This window comes from Chenopodium quinoa, unplaced genomic scaffold (assembly GCF_001683475.1).
Source record: "Chenopodium quinoa cultivar QQ74 unplaced genomic scaffold, ASM168347v1, whole genome shotgun sequence".
NCBI classification, from domain to species: Eukaryota; Viridiplantae; Streptophyta; class Magnoliopsida; order Caryophyllales; family Amaranthaceae; genus Chenopodium; species Chenopodium quinoa.
In genome coordinates this window covers 3,381,324-3,401,292 of record NW_018743476.1, presented here as the reverse complement: position 1 = coordinate 3,401,292, position 19,969 = coordinate 3,381,324, and positions in this window count along the sequence as shown.

Sequence of the window (19,969 nt, the reverse complement as noted above, 5' to 3'; positions counted from 1 at the left end):
TTCATTTTTTCGACACAATTAACCACTACCGCCAACCACCGACAGCAGGTGGCCGCCGGCCGCCAGCAGCGTCAGCCGTTGGCAGCAAGCAGCCACCGGCACTTGCAGCCGGCGTGGTGGCTGCTGCGGCCCTCTCAATATATATAATCTGTATTGTCAAAAACTAATTTATGCCTAAATATAAAAGTTAATTATGAGTTTTGGGATTTGATTATAAGTATTATGTTTATTAATTTTGATAATATGTTTTTAATTAAAAATCCCTAATTTGTGAAACCCTAGGTTCTTTATTTGTAAATTTTTTGAAGGGTTATGACATATAATTGTTTAGACCTTTAATTAAAGTGTTTTAAGGCTTCATTACTGCAAGTTTTAATTAAAATATAGTGCTAGAATTTTTAATAGAGCATTTAAAATCAAGTTTCTTTAAGGAATTGTAATTACCCATTAATTGGGCTTAAAGTATGATGTTTTAAATATGATTTCAGCTTATTTTAATTAAATTATGAGGGATTTTATAATAGTATATATTGCTGGAAATTTGTGTAGAGTTGATTTTAATACTCTTTTATAATTTTAAATTGTAGAAGACTTTAAAATGAGCGATTTTTATTAGTCGTGGCAATACTAAGATCGTATACAAGGTACGTTCGCGTAATTAGCATAATTATGTTAATGTAATAGCATGCAAAATGTGTTTGATTGATTGCAAGTAGTATCAAGGTAAATTTGGAATGGAAATTAAGATTTGGATGTTATTGGTGATTGGATTTTGAACATGATTTATTGGTGATGGATTATTCAATGGAAAATATTAGTTTGGAATATTATTTATGAACCACATATTTATTTATGACATGTTAGAGAGCATGTTTCATTAAACTAAATATTTAATTTGGTTTGGAATATTAAAAAGGAACTTATTTATGGTTCATATAATTTTTATTGATGCTACAAGTATGAGGAAAGAGTTATATAAGTGTCTATGTACACGAGGAATAAATTGTATGTTTGTGCCTTAGTGCATTTAAGGTGTTTTTAACAAAGAGGGATATGATTTGTGGTGCTTTATGTGTTTAAGGTGTCATTGGCACCGAGGTAGAATTAAAAAGGATTCAACATTAAATATTATGTGGTCACTTATTATTCAAGAATTAAATTGGTATGTTTGATTGTCTGAATAATTATTGTTAATTGAATGATTATGGTTTGAGTGTCATCACCAAGTTTAATAATCTGTAAATAACGTAAAGTAAAAGTGATTACGCACCAAAAATCTTGGAACGTATATACCTTGAGTATGAACATGTGGGGGGAGTTATGTGACTTTATATTTGATCATAACTTCTACTGGAGTACAGGACGATGTACATTCCTTTTATTATTATTATGCGCAGAAATTCCGCCACTTACGAGTGGTTATTGATGCTGACACGGTTTGCTCCCGTGTCAGTAACCTCAATTTATTTTGAGGAGGTTGAACGGGAATACCGTTCGATGCGTAGTCAGCAATAAATAAATTATGTAGTGTCTAGTGAGAAATTTTATTGAATGATGTATGCTTGAAAAAAGGTGCAACAAGGTAAGTTGTGTGTTGATAGGAAATTATATGTTAGTGTGTTAATTACGCTTATGTACTCAGCTTTGCTGATTGTGTGTTTTCTGTGTTTGTTGGCCTTGATTTTATCTTGGCCCTATGATGACTCATTTTCAATGGAGAGTAGTGAAAACAAGTAGAGATAAGCTTTTCAGGTGATGAAGCATACTCATGAATGGGCATGAGTGAAGAGCGAATCATGCTAGTTTCTATAAGTATATGAATGTGTTATTTCTTTATTTATTTATGACTTATTTATTATATGTGACTAACGAAAATGGCCTTGAATTCGGTTTGTTTTAATAAGGGCCTACTATGGTTCCAAGTTGTAGGTAGATTTTATTTTACTTCGTTTGACTTTGGTTTGAATTTACTTTCGTTGTTTGACTTTCAATGTTGACTTGGTTTGAAATGTTTTGAAGTTAGTCATCCGTTGTGTGTCTTTGATAATTGCTTTAACCGTTATCAGGGTGGCGATAATGTCTTAGATATTCCTATTTAAAAGTTATAAACTACGCAAAACAGGTATTTTAAAAGGAAGGAAAATCTTAGGTGTTACAAAGTGGTATCAGGGCTTTGGTTGAGATTTTATTACCACTAAAGCTAAAAACGTGTTTTTATTTTAAATTTGGCCAAGTATTTATTTATTGGTAAAACTTTTTGAGAATTAATTTTTATTTTATTCTAATTATTTTATTTTGGGAACATTAAATATTTATTGATTAAATTTAAAACCAATTTTTTTTTTGTTTTGAATTTTTTTAATAAAAAGGGTCGGAAATTTTTTTAATTTTAGTTGATTGGTCTGAAATTTTTTTAAGAGGAGGTCCAATTTTTTTTTTTTTTTTTTTTTTTTTTTTTTTTTTTTTTTTTTTTTTTTTTTTTTTTTTTTTAAAAGGGAGGTCTGAAATTTTTTTTTTAGTCTCCTTTCTTATTTAATTTCGAATTTTTTTTTTAGTTTGTTCATTTTGCAGGAAAGCAAGGATTAAGGTAAGTATTATGTGTTAATAGCTTTTAAAAAAAAAAGAAGCACGTTGGTGAGATTGGGTAGGAATGAAAATTGGGCATATAAGTTAGAAATAATCATGTTCTTGTATGCATTAATATTTAGGTTGTGATTTTTAATCATGTTTATGGATTACTTGTGAGCATGTGATTATGTGATTAGAAATGATTAAAATTGTTTGATTGAACATTGAACCTAATTCATGCGAGAACTGTTGTAGGGAATAGTTTCAAGCCTTAAAAATCCCACTAGCTTGAACCCCACTGTGATCATACACTAAAGTACGATGGCGTCCAAAAGGGAAGAAGATAGAGCAAAAGAGTCGCCAACAAGTTTTTAAGAAACTTGTAAACCGTTCACGAGGTGAAGGTTACACCCCTTAACGATCCAAGAGATAGTCAACTCCATAAGGTCATGAACCAAATAAGGGTTCGGGGATGAATGTACAAATCCAACCTAAAAGAGATTGAACTTGCCCTAATAATAGGCCTCTACTTTATTCTGCTCGTATTCATATGCGCTTTTTGACTAACATACAATCAATAGGATTAACCCTAAACCTGTTTAATCTATGTTGGTTGAATATTAATGCACAAATAAACTATTATTGGCGATCACTTGAATTTATAATCACAATTAACCTAACAAGATTATTAAATATCTTATTAAGCGTGATTGCAAATACCAATTCCCTTTAAGCATGCAATAAAAGGTGATCAAGCAATAAATAATAAAATAATATACATATCAAGCAACATAATAAATAATCATCATCATTAATAATAATAATATCAATCATAATTAATAATAATCATGATCATGTTAAAGCATAGCAAGATCCTAGGCATGATACTAACAAGATTAATAACAAACCCTAGCATGTCACTAAGCAATAAAAATCAAATCTTGAGCCCTAACATGATACTAACATGAATAAATATTAGGAAGAGAATAAAAGGCATCATAGCAATCATATTTAACATTAAAAATACCCTAGACATGATACTAGGAATATCACAATAACAATCTAAACATGATATCTACATCATAAATCAATTAATCAATAAAATCCCTTAAAGTACTTACTTGGATGCCTCGTACCTCTTTCTAATTACAAAATACACACGTTAGTAACTTCAAGGAAAATAATAATCAAAACAATTAAATTAAATAATTGAAAGAGAGATTTGGGACCAAACCCTCAGAAATTAAAACCTTTCACGTCTAGGGAGAAGGCAACTTCGAATATGGCTAGGTGTATCAAGATCTTGTGAATGCGGAATTTTGTATTAAAGAGCAAAGTTTAGAAAAGAATTCTAAAGAATTAATGTTATTGAAAATTGATGAATGAAAAACTTAAGAATAAAGAGAATTAATTAAAAGCCTTGATGAATGAAGAGAGTTGATGAGAATTGATTGTAGATGATGAAGATAGTTGGTGAATTCGTCCATGAAAACGGAGTTTTGATACGATATTTATAGAGAAAAACATCCAAAAAAGATAACTTATCAAAATAGAGTTTGAAGACCACAGAACCACCTTGGCGTCAGCCCTGGCTCATTGGCGCCAGGACCAGTGGCTAGCGCCAGGCGCCAATGGCTGGCGTCTGGCGCCAATCCTGGTTCCAGGCGCCAAGGCCTGGGGTTGGACGCCAAACCGGCTTTTAACGCGTTTTCGAAATTCTGATAAAATTCCCGTACTGGAAGATAAAATAATATAATTTCAGTCGAAAATGCTATTTGATCTTGATTAATACTCTGAAGAATCCTAATTGAATTAAGAATGATAAGAATCTTCTAGAATGTTCTAGAAGACCAAAACCATTCCTAATTACATTAGGAATGATAAATCATATTAGGCCCTCCCCTAGATCATTGGGTCGTACTTAAAACTCAAACCAGGCCCAGTTTAGTAAATTGGCCATAAATTCCTCAATATTCATCGGAATTGGGCTTATAATATATCGTTGGAAAGGTCTTTGCAAGCCCCATCCAACTACACCACTATTGGACCCATATCATGGACCAACCAAACTGGATTGGCTGTTTTCTTAAAATAAAGTTTTCAAAAACAGAGAGAAGAGAAAAGAAAAGAAAAGAAATAAAACTTTCAGCAACACTAGACCTTTCCACTCTTTCGTTTCATTCGATTATGATTTGACGTGAAAGGCACTCATCACTGGGTTTGGTTTTGGGGAGACACAAATGGGTGTCTACAAAAGCCCCCACTTTGACTGAGTTTGGAGAATGATTCAGAACGTTATGTGATCTTAAATCAATCTTATAACGCCGATACCTGCAAAACTTAGCATTAGTTAAACAGATAAAAGAGTTAAGAAACGCGTATCTTGCACCGTCGAGCACACGTCTCTGAAAGTAACCGATTGTTGCTGTACTGTTGCTTTGACGACCTCCTACAAGCTAGAGAATGTCATCCCGCTTGAAAACCGCTACGCCTTGTAACTGCTTCCAAATTAGAAGATTGCTTCGCTTGAAACTACCTTCCTCCGCAATGATAATATTCCACGTCCAAGGGAATATCATCGAAAATTATTTCTCTTGAAATAATTCTCATCCGCATTATGATCATCTTCCATGCCTCAGGAACTATGATCGAAGACAATTTCGCCCGAAATTACCTTCAGTTGTTTGTGACAACTTTTCGCAAGCTAGGGAATGATGTCGAAGACATCTTCTCTTGAAGTCATCCTCATTTGATGCGATAATCTCCCAAAGGAAAATACCGAAGATCCACGCCCGTCGATCTTTAAAAGTTCGCCTGAACTTTGCTTTTTTGCTATGCCTTTACGTCGGCGCTCTTTGCTCTTGAACCTATATGTCGGTGCCTTTTTGCTAATGAGCCAATGCCTAGGCGCTTTAAGCTTAGTGAGACGATCTTTTCATCAGGTCGATCACTTCATGTAATCAAGCCGGTTACCTAATCATGTCAAATTGCTTAGAGGGGCTACTGGCGTACCAAGGAACCCAAAATATATTGCAGAAGACTAGCACAACCCCAGAAGGTGGCTAGCTGCTTTGGCGTCGCTGAAAATCGATCAGCGCCAGACTTATGGCATTAGCGCCATGCGCTGAAATTGGCGTCTGGCGCCAAGCACAGAATGTGACGCCAATGCCTAGGGACTGGCGCCAGCACGGGAATTACTTTAAATTCCCGTTTTCAGTTCATTTCGCGCTCTGGTTTGTTGCGAACGCTGCTCGAAAGAAGTCGAAACTTCAATTGATCGTTGCTCATTCGTTTTTCAACCGAATTCGCTCAAATTTGTTGCAAATCAAAGCTCTTCTCATCCATATTCCCGATCTATGTAAGTTTTCCTCCAACTCACACCGGTTTTTATGAATTATTGGCATGTTCATTCACGAATTTCATGAAAATTCGAAACTTATGATGCTCAATTTGCTTTGTTTATCAAGTTTTATGCCATGAAATTGCTTGTTTATGTTTGTATATTGCCTTGGGAGTAATTTGAGACTTGTTTGACTCAATTTGGTGAAGAAATGAGCTATCCGCCATTGTTGGACCTCCTAAGGTCGTGAAGAACAATGTGACCCGTTCTTGTTGTTTTTTGCTAGCAATTCTTGTTCAATTTGTCACAATAATCACTATAGTGTTGCAAGAAATTATTTGATTGCTTGAAAAAAATGTTGTCATGCTCAATTCGAATTTGTGCTCTGTTTTAGTACTACGTACTCTATTTTTTGCGAACATAGTATCATGCGGCTAGGCAAACATTTAAATACTATAGAACCTTGATTTATGATGATTTTGCACAATGTAGCATGGCTAGACAACGAGGCTCAGGTTCACGGTCCCGAAACACTAGACGGGAGCATGAGCCCGTGGAAGACGACACCACACCGTCCACTTCGCTTGGCCAGTTCCCAGAGTGGGATGAGCGGACCTTGTTCTTTGCCCCTGTCCACCACATTTCTGAGAGGATGAGATGGGGAACCGAGCCTGGAAGGACACGACATCACGGCTCTGGCTGCGATAGTCTTGGCGATTTGTACAGGATGCATATCGACAGATCGAGAGACGAGACTCCTATGGGAGTCTTGCGGACTGGTTGCCCTGTTTGAGACCTCCGAGGCTATGGTCGCCTTCGGCGGGGGTCACCACGTAGTACGCGCTCTGGTGGAGTTCTTTTGGGACACCACCAATACATTTCATTTTCCATGGGGTAAGATGATGGTCACTCCTACAAACTTCAGTCTCATCACAGGACTTGAGTTCTCTTCTGTGCCGGTGCCATTTGACGGCGGTATCGACGTCTTTTCTCCAGAGGTCGAGGAACTACTGGGGCCGATTGCTGTTCGGGCCCAAGTTGAGGTCGAGACGACTTAGTTTAGTGCTAGAGGGATTCGCCGCTCGACACTGGCAGCGGCTCTTGATGACAATGCGACCACCCGAGAGCAGCGGGTGCGCATCTTTGTGCTGATGTTGTTGTTAGGGACATTCTCCCCTGATAGGGGTAGTAGGGCGTTGCTTTACTATCTCCCTGCTTTTCGCGATCTCCGGCGGATCGGGACTTATGACTGGGCCAACTTGGCCTATACTGACTTCGTTCACGCACTGAGGGGTTCGTGTCGCCACCGGTCTTTTAGGACGAATGTTGCTTTGTCTGCTTTCTGGAAAGTCGTAGAGGTAAACATTATTCCTTGTAAAGTTTAGCCCTATATGTTTAGTTAGCATTTACTCATGCTTTAGCTTCTTGTAGATCTGGTTTTATGAATACTTTCCTTCCATTGCGCCGGTGAGACCATCGCCGAGGGGGTATCCGGTGAGCGCCTCTTGGGGCGGCCACCATGTGGACCTGTCTACTGCACGTGTCCGGAGTCGGATCATCTCGGTACGACTTTTAGTGTTTATCTTGCTCTTCTGCGTGTTTTAGACATGTTCTTACCCGATTGGTATTTTTATAGGGACCTGAGGTAGTATACCGGCCATGGGGCGGTTGGACAGTCCCTGGATTAGCTGCACAGTACTCTGCTGAGCGCCGTTACTTTCTGGGGACCTACGGAGCGGTTGCGTACTTAGGAGAGAGGGTTGCTAGACAACACTCTTCCGATGCCTTTGTCGTTCCTGCTCCTCCACCACGCCACATGTTCGACGAGAGAGAGTTGTCGAGCATGGCTAAGGAGCCTGGTTCTCTTTGGCGGTCCCATGTAATCCTTGGGCGGAGTTATGCTGAGGAGCTGCTTCCTTTGTTGGCTCCAGTCCTCGTGCCGGCCGAGGATGTGAGGGTAAGATTCTTAGCCTTTTGTTTTTCACTAAGTAGCCCCCAAGTAACACCTTACTGATTTCTTTTCTGTTTTATCAGGATGGTCCCACTGATTTTGTGCCACCCCGTATGTCCACCCACTACCAGGGGATGTACGGGCCGATTGAGGAGATGATTTCTCCGGCTCCTGAGGGCGAGCGCTTCGGGAGCGGTCGATTCCTCGTCACCAGACCAGAGTAAGTCTAGCTCTAATTCAGAATCATGTATTTAGTTATCGTGCATTTTTACTGACTTAACCTTCCTTGACAGTTCTCACGCTAGGTGGTTTCGGCTATGGCACGATGCATAGATACCTTCCGGAGCCAACTCGTCCGGATGAGGAACGCGGCTACCTGTCGTCGAGACGACGCTGTCCGAGAGGTAACTTTTCTTTACTTATTGTTTCTGCACTATGCTTCAGTTTTCACCTTGTTTCTGATTTATTTCTTTTTGCAGGGTCAGCCGATTTCTTCTCACACCCGTACGAGGCCTGAGGGGCGGAGAGAGTCAGCGAGGTCTAGCTCGAGACGTCGTCGTACTTCGTCAGGGGGTAGAGGTGGCCGTTCCGAGGCTGCTCGAGCCGACGTTGCTGAGGGCTCAGGGTCTTCTTCTGAGGGTGCTCCTGCTGCACCGGTGGGAGAGGCTACCTTGGCTTTCAGAGGTGGTGGGATGTACGAGGTTGGCTCGTCATCGCAGCAGCCTCCGCGGTCTCAGCCTCAGGTTGACCTTGGCTGGAGCGGTCCTGTTATGAGTTTCCCTCCTCCTACGGAGACTGGAGCTGGTGCTGAGGCTGGAGCTGGTGGAGAGGTGACTCCTCGGACGGCGCAGTTTTATGGCATGATGGGCCTATTGTAACACCCCAATAATTCTCCCTTTTCCAAACCACTTACTTTAAATAAAAATAGAGGAGAACCATTGACATGTTACCGCCACGTGTTAAAACGTTAAGGCTTTATCAAAGTATTGCAGCGGAAATCCAACTTAAATATTAAAATAATATAATTTAGAAAACCAATAAGTCAAAGCTTACAAATTGGAACCATAAAGGCCCTTATTAAAACCAAACCAATATTCCAAAATCCCAAAACATAATTAAAATAGTAAAACATAAATAAGTTCAACACAAAGAACGAATACTCTCAATCACACCAATCCCTTGACAATGCGTATGTCAAATCCCCGAACTTCACATCATCAAGATAACATGTGCAATACTGCTCCCCAATAATACAAGTGTAATAATTGGATCATCACAGGGTCATTGAAAGGCGAAGGCCATGACCAAAAGAAAACACACAAAAGCACGCAATTAGCAAAGCTGAGTACATACAAGCTACAACGTACCAAGCCTAGCATGATCAACTAATTAAAGTAAATAAACTTACAACATAAATTCATTAATCAAGACTCCACACTTAAACAATTCAATCGACTCAACATACTTTCTAATCAATTCCAAACACTTGACTCTTTATATTTAATTTAATTAATTTAGTTGGAGTAATAGAAGAGGTTTTCCAATCCACCAAATCATTTTGGTCCCAAATGACCATTTAAAATAAAAGTTTAGTGGGATGCAAGAATGGGCGTGACTCCATTCTCACAAAGTTAGTCTAGGATCCCATCTAAATTTCATTATAAAATAAAAATATAAATACCAAAAGAAAAGAGGACATGTTGATAAAACAAGCCTCGGAAAGCCACGGGCTACCACCGTGTACCCCAACCCATAATTGTCAATACTCTAGAAGTGCACGCTTTCTAGAGTTTTATTGCTCATCCATGTTTCACTTTACGTGATTACAATTTTAATTAATAGCCGACTCAATCAAGAAGACCATACATAACAATCATACATCAATTCACTTTTAATCTTATTTAGGACAATGGTGATCACATCACAAGTTGACCTTTAATTCCATTAAACTTCCAAATTATTCAAAATTGTTGAACATAGTCAACCCACCTAGCCATTTCGGCTTAATCCACTTTTACTCAACATACTAACAAGTCATGCTCGAGTAATAAAATAAATAACAACCATGTGGAATAATTAATAAATTCACTCCACTTAAACCATTAAATTTCAATCCTTTAATAATCCAAATGTGGTTAACAAACCGATCCAATAAAAATATGACTGTATCAACATTCCATACAAACAATTAATCCAATATAATTCAACATGTTTGCATCCATAATTCCATACAAACATAATCAATTCACCAAAACTTGTCTCATAAACATAAGCACATGAATTAATTAAATGTATAACCAAACAATTTTCATCCAAGTGTTCTCTAATCATGAAACTAAGTTCTTTTCTTTGGTATCTAAACATGATACTACTTACAACGAAGTAGACATGTACGTACCTCGTATAAACAATCCTTTGTGCCACTTTTAATCACTTAAAAGTCTCCTAAGAAATAATCACTTCCTAGAAAACAAGCAACAATAATAAATTAATACTTGACCAAATTTCCAGCAATATAATTTAGATTAAAACTCCTTAAAACTTCATTAAAAACATGTTTTTATGGTTAATTATGCATTAGAAATACAATAGGAACAAAAGCCCCAATTTAATTAGTTATAAGAACCCTAAAATCCCAATTTAAATAAATTGAAACCCTAGGTTTTTAAAATTATAAAATCTGAAAATTATAACAACAATTATAATCTGAAATTATTAGTTTAAAACATAAAAACATGATTTTGATACTAAAAATATAAACTTTATACTATAAAATCAAAACCCAAAACTAATCATAAACATTAAGCATAAAAAAAACTTCGTTAAAAATAAAAAACTGCCCGAAAATCATATTTAGAGGCTGAATTTGGCCACGAAAGGGTGGTGATCACTACCAAAGGTAGTGTGTCTTTCTTAAAACATTGTTTCCACATGGAAAACACTACTTTTTTGTCAAAATCGGATGAGTTCAGAACCTGATCGGGATTAAAACGGGATTAATATTAACGAACCAAAATCTAAACATTAAAACACGAATTTACGTGTTCAAAATAATCTGGAATTAAGTTAAACTAATTAGTAGTATAATCACCAAAATTTCAAAACATCATTACTATAAAAGCCCTAAATCGATTGTTCATAAAAACCCTAAAATCATGATTTTCAATGATTAAAAACCCTAGGTTATTAAATTTACAAAATCTGAAAATTATAACATTTATGAAATCTGAAATTATAAGTTTAATCATCAAAATACAATTTGATACTAATTAAATTAATTTCAAACAATAAAATCAAAACCCATAATCAATAATTATAATTACACAAATTAATAAAACAAAGGAGAAAGAAAATAAGACTAACCTTTGTGTGGGGAAATTTTTGGGGATGAATGGGGTATTTATGGGAGAGAGGGTAGTAGGGTAAGTAGGGATATTGGGCCTCATTAAATTAATGGGTCAATTAAGAAAGTAAACTGGTTTTGGTTTGTTTGTTGAACATAAATTATAGAAGGAAGGTTCATAAAAAGTTCTTTGTAATAAAATCGTTTATCAACCCCAAAAATAATTTGAAACTTTTGAAATTAAATTCCGGAAAAATACAAGTAAATATTATAAATAATATATAATTTCATTTATAATATATTTTAAAATATGGGGGATTACACCTACGTCCTCCGGCGCCGTAGTTCACTTCTGTATATGCATTTTATTTTGACTTTTTATAGAACTTTGCCTTTAACTTGTTATTTAGACACTTTGTTCTGTAAATCTATTATTATGTTAGTGTATGTTAGTGTGTGCAAATGTGATGATAATTTTGCACAAAAATTCCGTCATTTTTATTATTGATGGAGGGTATTATCCGACTCTCTCCCCCAAAAAGGAAAATAAAAAGGAAAAATAAAACGGAGAGAAAGGCTGATTTTTTAATATAAAATCAAGAGAAAATAACAATTAATTAGAAAAGGATAGAAAGATATTTAGAAGAAATTAAAACGGGGCCACAAAGTCATTAACCGACTCTAAATCAGAACGCAAACTGAGTACGCGCGGCTGTCCTGCTGACTTGGCGCCAGCTGGCGCCAGGCGCTATTTCTAGCGTGTGGCGCCAATAGCAGATGGGTGACGCCAATTTCGGGTGTGTGACGCCAATTGACGCTGACTACGTATTCCAGTCAGGTTGAAACTCCTCGCAATTTGTGCATAAATAGCCCCCTGCTCAACTGATTATTCACATAATTCCAGCGAAAAAAATTATTCTTCTCTTTAGAAAAAATAATAATCATGTCTTTAGCCACTAAAACCTTCACCCAATACTCTCATGAGTGGTGTCGATCTCTCAATGCTAGAGAAAGAAAAGAATTGGATTTATTTCACTTGGGGGGAATGTATGGCATTAAAGGGGTAGATCTAGATATAGACTTCATTCATACCGCTTTAGAATATTGGAACATTGACACACATTGTTTTATAATAGGGTATGATGAAATTAGCCCTTTGCCAGAGGGATTTGGTGCTATTTTAGGCTTCCCTGCAATAGACCTGGTAGTAATCCCTAGAGTAGATGCAAATTACTATAAGGATTTTGAGCGCTTTTTTAACTTGAAGGAAAGAGATTTATCAAAAATAGTAGATGGCAATGTGGTGAATTTAAAAGAATTCGCACGCTATTATTTTGATAAACCGCATTCTGAATCTTTTCACATATATAGAAGAAGGGCGTTCTTATTCTGCATGCTTAATCAATATTGTCTTAGTAGTGGTAAAATTAATGAGGGTCAATCAATTATAACCACTGTGCTAGAACAAATTGAATCAGGGAGAAATCCAATGCCTTTAATAGTTGGAGAGACTATGATTAGTCTAGATGAGTTGAAAAGGGACCCAAAAGCACCTCTTCGCGGTTCTCCAATTTTATTACAGGTAGAAAAATAATATTTTTAATTACAGAAATCAAAAAATATATTTTTGTATTGTAATATTAATGTATTTGCATTGGAATTTTTTTTTTCTTTTAAGATGTGGCTAATGGAAAGGCTAGGATTAATTAGCCCTCCGGACGACATTGAAAGTTATACGCCCACTTGCTTTGTAAGAAGAAAGAAGCGCATCCCTAAAATTGGGCGCCATGGGTGGAAGAAAGTCTTTGAATCACGTGACTTTGCTATCAAGTGGGTCATCCCATGGTGGAAAATAAAAAGGATGGTTGGTGTTAACAAGCAACCTTTCTGTCGTCTTCCAAGCTTGTCTCGCATGACATATTATTATCCCTGCAGAGTAAAGAGACATTATGGCTTGCTTCAAAATATTCCTTCTGGCGATCTTCGTCCTCCCTATGAGTATCCCATATCTCAAGAAGTAGATAAATTTGACACTTACTGGAGCGCTAGACCTTTATGGGAAGTGATTACCCAAAAGGTTCCCCCTTCTTTGCCTAATGATGTAAAGAAGTGGTTGCTGAAGAAGTCTTCAATTGATCAGGGTAGAACTGATGTGAAGAATCGTCTAGGTGACAGGGTGACACCGGCCAAGGAACGCTTAGGTGCAAGAATTGAGTTCAAGACACCTATAATGCCTAAGAAGAAGAATACTACTAAAGACAAGGGGAAAAGGAAAGTTATAGACAAGAAGGCTTGGGTGGAAAAGAAGCATGGGGTGCTAGCTGAAGGAGAAACAATTTATTCTAAGATTGAATGTAGGTCCTCTAAAGGATGCCTACTAGCTAAAGTAATGGATTAAGAGGAGGCGGAAAAGAATTGGAAAAGAGCAAAGAAGGAAAATAAAGACTAGAACATTGCTTAGCTATAGATTTATTAGATTCTTAGTTTTTATTTAAAGTTAATTAATTTCAGCCTTATTTAAATTCCATTAACAATGTAATTTTATTTCATTAATGAAATTTCAGCCTTCAATTAAATTTTTACTTTAAATTTGTTTTATTAAAGCAATGAAAAACAAGAAAAATTAATTTTCGGAAATCTTTCGAGTACGGAAGTCGAAAATTTTCCGAAAAACACCGAAATTCGCCCAAATTTTATTACTGAATTGGCATCAATAATTGCGAATTGGCGCCAGCTATTGAGGTCTGGCGCCAGGCGCCAATACTGTCGTCTGGCGCTAATGGCTTTTTGCTGGCGTCAGGCTCTGTTCTGTGACGCCATTTGCTTTTCCGACTTTTGTTGACTTTTTGTTGATTCTGGAACGCGGAGATGTCGAAAAATAGAGTGGTCGCACCCGTAATGGGTTGCCTACGTATCCTTTCTTAAGGAATCAGGCCGAACGTAGCTCTCTTGAGTGTCCTACTCAAGTAATTATGGGTAGTATTTTTTATGTTGGTCAAGATTGGTCATGTTTTAGAATTCATTGCCATCCATATCAGTTAATTTTGCTGCACCACCTGACAGGATTGTTTTGACAATGTAGGGGCTAGACCAATTAGGTCTAAACTTTCCCCTTGGATCTAAAACATTTTTCCTTAGCGCTTTTAATACCAAATCTCCTATTTTGATATTTCTTGTCTTGACCTTCTTATTAAAATAACTAGCCATACGAGTTTGATAGCACTGAGTGTGATGTAGAGCTTCTAGTCGTTTTTCGTCGAGTAGGATCAATTCTTCATATCGTGCCCTGGTCCATTCGACTTCATCGAGTTTACTCTCTAGCGCAATACGTAGAGGTGGTATTTCTAGTTCGACAGGTTGTACGGCATCCATTCCATATACCAAAGAAAATGGTGTATTTCCTGTTGACGTACGGATTCACGTGCGATAACCCCATAATGCAAAGTGAAGCTTGTCAGGCCAGTCCTTATAATTTTCTGTCATTTTCTCGATGATAGTCTTTAAATTCTTATTAGCTGCCTCGACTGCTCCGTTTGCTTGAGGTCTATAAGGGGACGAATGATGATGTTGGATACCATATTTATGTAGAAATTCTTCACATTCGGCTTGAAAGTGAGTTCCATTGTCACTTATCATTTCATGTGGGACTCCATATCGACAAATGATATTTCTCTTGATAAAAAGTGCTACATGTTTTGCGGTGAGTTTAGCATATGATTGTGCTTCAACCCACTTCGTAAAGTAATCAATTGCTACTAGAATAAATTCATGGCCTCTTGTCCCTGGAGGAACGATCTTGCCAATGATGTCAATTCCCCATGTAGAGAATGGCCATGGTGATGTGTAGGTGTAGAGCAAAGATGGAGGAACGTGCTGTAAGTTGGCATAAATTTGACACTTAGGACATCTTTTTACATATTGATGGCAGTCCCTATTCATGATAGTCCAATAATACCCCTCTCGCATTATTTTCTGGACTAACATTTTGCCATTTATATGAGTTTCACAGATTCCTTCGTGGACCATTCTTATTATTCTTTGTGCATCCACCTTCCCTACACATAGGAGGGCTCGACCTTTAGGTACCCTTTTATGTAGCTCATTGTCTATGAGTACATATTGAGAAGCCAAAAGTCTCAAGGCTCGCTTAGCTCTTTTGTCAGCATGAGGAGGGTATTCTCCATTGGTGACATAGTTGAGAATGTCTGTGTACCATGGTTCTTCTTCTCGTTCTTCATCTTCGTCTTGGACTGGGTTGTTGTCTTCTATAGCCTGTATATATGCTGGTTTGTGCCTTTTTTCGATAGTTAGAGGCATTTGCTCGATATCCGTGGGAATCCTAACCATTGAGGCTAATCTTGCCAAGGCATCAGCAAATTGATTTTCTTCTCTAGGTAGGTATGTGTATTCTACCTTCTCTAACTGATCGGTAAGAGTTTCCAAATAAGTTTGGTAAGGGGCTAGGCTTTCGCTCCTTACTTTCCACCTTTTAGATATTTTATTGATGATTAGAGAGGAATCTCCGAATATCCTTAACTTTTTTACTCCCAATGCCAGGGCTGTTTCAAGGCCTACCACAGATGCTTCATATTCAGCAGCATTGTTGGTAACGTCGAAATCAAGCTTTATTGAGATTGGATGTGTTCTTCTTTAGGTGATACTAGTAACACTCCGACACCACATCCCTTTTGGTTTGAGGCTCCGTCAAAATACAAGGTCCAAGTATCATCTTCGGTGACCATCAAATCTTCATCTAGAAATACACTAGCCTGTATTGGTGTCGAGTCTTCTATTGGAAAATCTGCCAGAAAATCTGACACCACGGATCCTTTAATAGCTTTTTGTGGCATAAACCGCACATCAAACTGAGCTAAGTTGACTATCCATCTTGAAATACGTCCATTGAGCGTTGATTTCTCGAACAAGTATTTGAGTGGATCTAATCGAGATACTACAAAAACGGTATGAACCAACATGTAATGTCTCAACTTAGTCGTGGCCCACACTAAAGCGAGGCACAATTTCTCGAGTGGTGTATAGCATGTTTCGTATTCGAGCATCTTCTTACTTAAGTAATAGATTGCATTCTCTTTGTTTTCTACCTCTTGTGCTAGCATGGCTCCCATTGTTTCTTTGGTAACCGTCAAATATAACCTAAGAGGTATTCCGGGAAGTGCTGGCACTAATACAGGAGGATTTGCGAGATAGGCTTTGATCCGGTCAAAGGCTTTTTGACACTCGTCATCCCATATTACTAGTACATTCTTCTTGAGATTTTTGAAAATTGGTTCGCATATCGTTGTTAGTTTTGATATGAACCTGCTTATGTATTGCAACCGGCCAATGAATCCTCGAATCTGTTTCTCGGTCTTGGGTGGTGGCATTGACATGATTGCTTTAATCTTGGTTGGATCTATCTCTATTCCTCTAGAGCTTATGACGTATCCCAAGAGCTTGCCTGATGTGACTCCAAAAGCACATTTTGAGAGATTTAACCTCATATTGTATTTTCTTAGCCTTTCGAAAAATTTCCTTAAGGCTACTTGATGGCCTAGACGGTCTTTTGATTTCACAATCATGTCGTCTACATATACCTCGACTTCTTTGTGCATCATGTCATGGAGCAAGGCAGTTGCTGCACGTTGGTAAGTAGCACCTGCGTTTTTCAACCCAAATGGCATTACCGTGTAACAGTAAGTGCCCCATGGTGTGATAAAAGTTGTCTTCTCCATGTCTTCTTCCGCCATGAGAATCTGATTGTACCCTGCGTATCCGTCCATGAATGAGAGAGGCGCGTGATTTGCTGTGTTGTCTACCAGAATATCGATGTGTGGCAAAGGGAAGTCGTCCTTTGGACTTGCCTTATTTAGATCTCGATAGTCGACACACATCCTTACCCTTCCATCTTTCTTCAGAACTGGGACGACGTTGGCGACCCATTCGGGGTATTTGGATACCTTGATGAAACCTGCAGTTATTTGTTTTTGAACTTCTTCTTTTATCTCAAGTGCTACGTCGGGTTTCATTCGACGTAAATTTTGTTTTACAGGTTTCATTCCTGGAATTAATGGTATAGTGTGTTGAGCTATTTCTCTGTTAATGTCTGGCATATCTTCATATGACCAAGCAAATACATCGATAAATTCTTTAAGCAAGTTAATTAAATCAGTTCTTTCTTGTTTATTCAATGTTAGTTCGATTTTAACTTCTCTTTTATGAGTTGAATCATTTGAGATGTCAACTGTTTCAGTCTCTTCAATTACTGGTGTTTTCTTTTCAAGTGTTTCCATTGCTTTAATAAATTCTTTATCTTTTCCATCGTTAGCTAAGCAATGTTCGTCATCTTAGGTTAGGGAAGAACAAGAGAAGTAAGGAGAATGAGCGATATTATTATACTCTGAGATCATTACATCAAAGAGTGATATGTCCTCAGGGACTGGATCACTAACTATCCTAGGAGAAGAAATAGAAAGGGAAGGCGTTATAGCTAAAGACTTAGAAGATTCTAAAGGGAAAGACTCTGACTCAGGCTCTGACTCTGACCTTGACGATTCTTCAAACATTGGCCCTTGTCCTGTCGTGATTGATATCTTCCTCCCATTCGGAGTAATCACCTTGATAGTCTTGCGCCACCCTTGCAGTGATCCTTCAGCTGGAGTAATTAGCTTTGAGGGGTCGAAGTTTTCACTTTGTAGGGCCGTTTGAATGAGTGAAGAGTTATCTTCCTCATAAACTAACTTATTCTTTTCTCGCCCAAATACTAATCCCATGACGTTAAAGTCAAAGCATGGGGGTGCTTTCTCCTTATGGACGGGAGTTGGAATTTCATCAGTGAAATAGCAATCCAAGAAAATCTCGAATCCTGGTTGTCGTATGCCATTTACAACAAATGGTTCGGGAAATTCATAGCATGGATAGTCCTCTCCTTCTTTTATAAACTGACCATTAAGCGTAAGAGGGTACTGATCCATTGGAATTGCTTTCTTTTGAATGCGAGCGTCCCTACGTGCTTTTAATTTGTCCTGGGCTCGCTTGAGATCTTTCCGATTCGGTTCGAAACCAAGTCCGAAAGTATCTAGTTTAGGGAGGCCAGGTGACTCTATAGATTTTGCTATCCCCTTCTTCTTTCCTAAGGTCATCCCAGGGAAGTGTCCTTGTTTCTTTAGCATAGTGTTGATAATCATGTTGGAATGGGGGTCGTGGCAAAGAGATGTCCTTTCATCCTCTTGGATTAAGGAGACTTCTTCGTTAAAGCCCCATAGGTCTTCATCATCTTCGTCGTGCTCCACGTTGATGATTGGATTCTCTATTGACTTGATCCTCATTGGCGAAGCATCAATGGTGATGGGGATTCCTCCAATTATAGCTTTCACTTGTTGGTGGAGTGATGAAGGGACGGCCTTTAGGTCATGGAGCCAAGGGCGTCCTAACAACAGATTAAATGAGGCTTTAATGTCTACCACTTGAAAAGTAGTAGCATGTTCTATTGCTCTTGCCGTCACATTTAGGGTTATTTTTCCAAGAGCTTGACGTCGAGTATTATCGTAAGCTCTTATTCCTTGTGTAGACGGAGTTAAATCCTCATCCTTTATTCCGAGCATCCTCGCAGTCCTAAGTGGACAGACGTTAATAGCCGATCCATTGTCTACAAGAGTCACAGGAACATTCATTCTTTTGCAGACTACCGTAAGGTTTAACGCTTTGTAGTGTTTGTCACCTTCCGGGGGTAAATATTTATCAGAGAAGGTGATTAGATTAATTGGACTAGGGAGATCACTCGTGAGGAAGTTAGCTAGTCCGTCAGGAGTGGTATCAGAATCTATCCCAATTTTATCCAAGGCATTCATCACAGCCAACCTATGTTCTCGAGATGTTGCTAGAAGCTTCCATACATTCATCTCAACTTTTGTCTTCTTGAATTTTTTAACAATGTCATTGTCTTCGATGATAGGTATGGGAATTTGTTGTACAGTAGGCATGGGTTGTGTTGAAACAGGAGGTTGTATTCTCCCGGATCTTGTGAGGACGTCTATTGATGAATCTTCTTCAGCCCAAATGTCGTCCGTGGTGTATGATATGGAAGGTGAAGGTTCTAATATTTCTTTTAGATAGACATCTTCTTCATCACTGTCCCATACTCCATTAACATTTATATCCTCTTCTTGTTGAACTTGGACTTATTCCTTTCTATCAATCATTAACTGCACCAAATCCTTGAATTTGAAGCAGTTTTCTATGGTGTGTCCTCCTGACTGATGGTATTGACAGCAATATCTATCTGTTCTTTTTTATGATTCAAATGGTCTCGGTTCGAGAGGTCTGACCTTGCCACTCTCGGAGAGCATTTTAAACATTTGTGCATACGGGATACCAATTGAAGTATAAACTTTATTGCTCTTCTTGGGTCTTTCGGTGACTTGTAAGGGAAAGTGTTTTACCTCATAAGTTGTTTCTACTGGTGTGAATTCTCTCTTAGGTTCTTGATCATATTCCTTGCGAAGTTCATTCAGAATTTTGAGAGTTTTATGTAACAGTTGTGATGTCTCCCTCAGATATAGCGTGAGTATTCGTATTTCTACCTCATTTGCTAGTTCTGGAGGATTATCTTTGACATCGAAAAAGATCTCTTCTTCTTCCTCTTCGACGTTGGTTCCTTTGACAGGCTTAATGAGAGATGAGGGGTCAACTTCGCTTTCTTCATCGGAGATAACCAATGTGTGAGCTAGAGGTGCATTGTCAATACTCAGTTTCTTACTGGCAGGAGGCA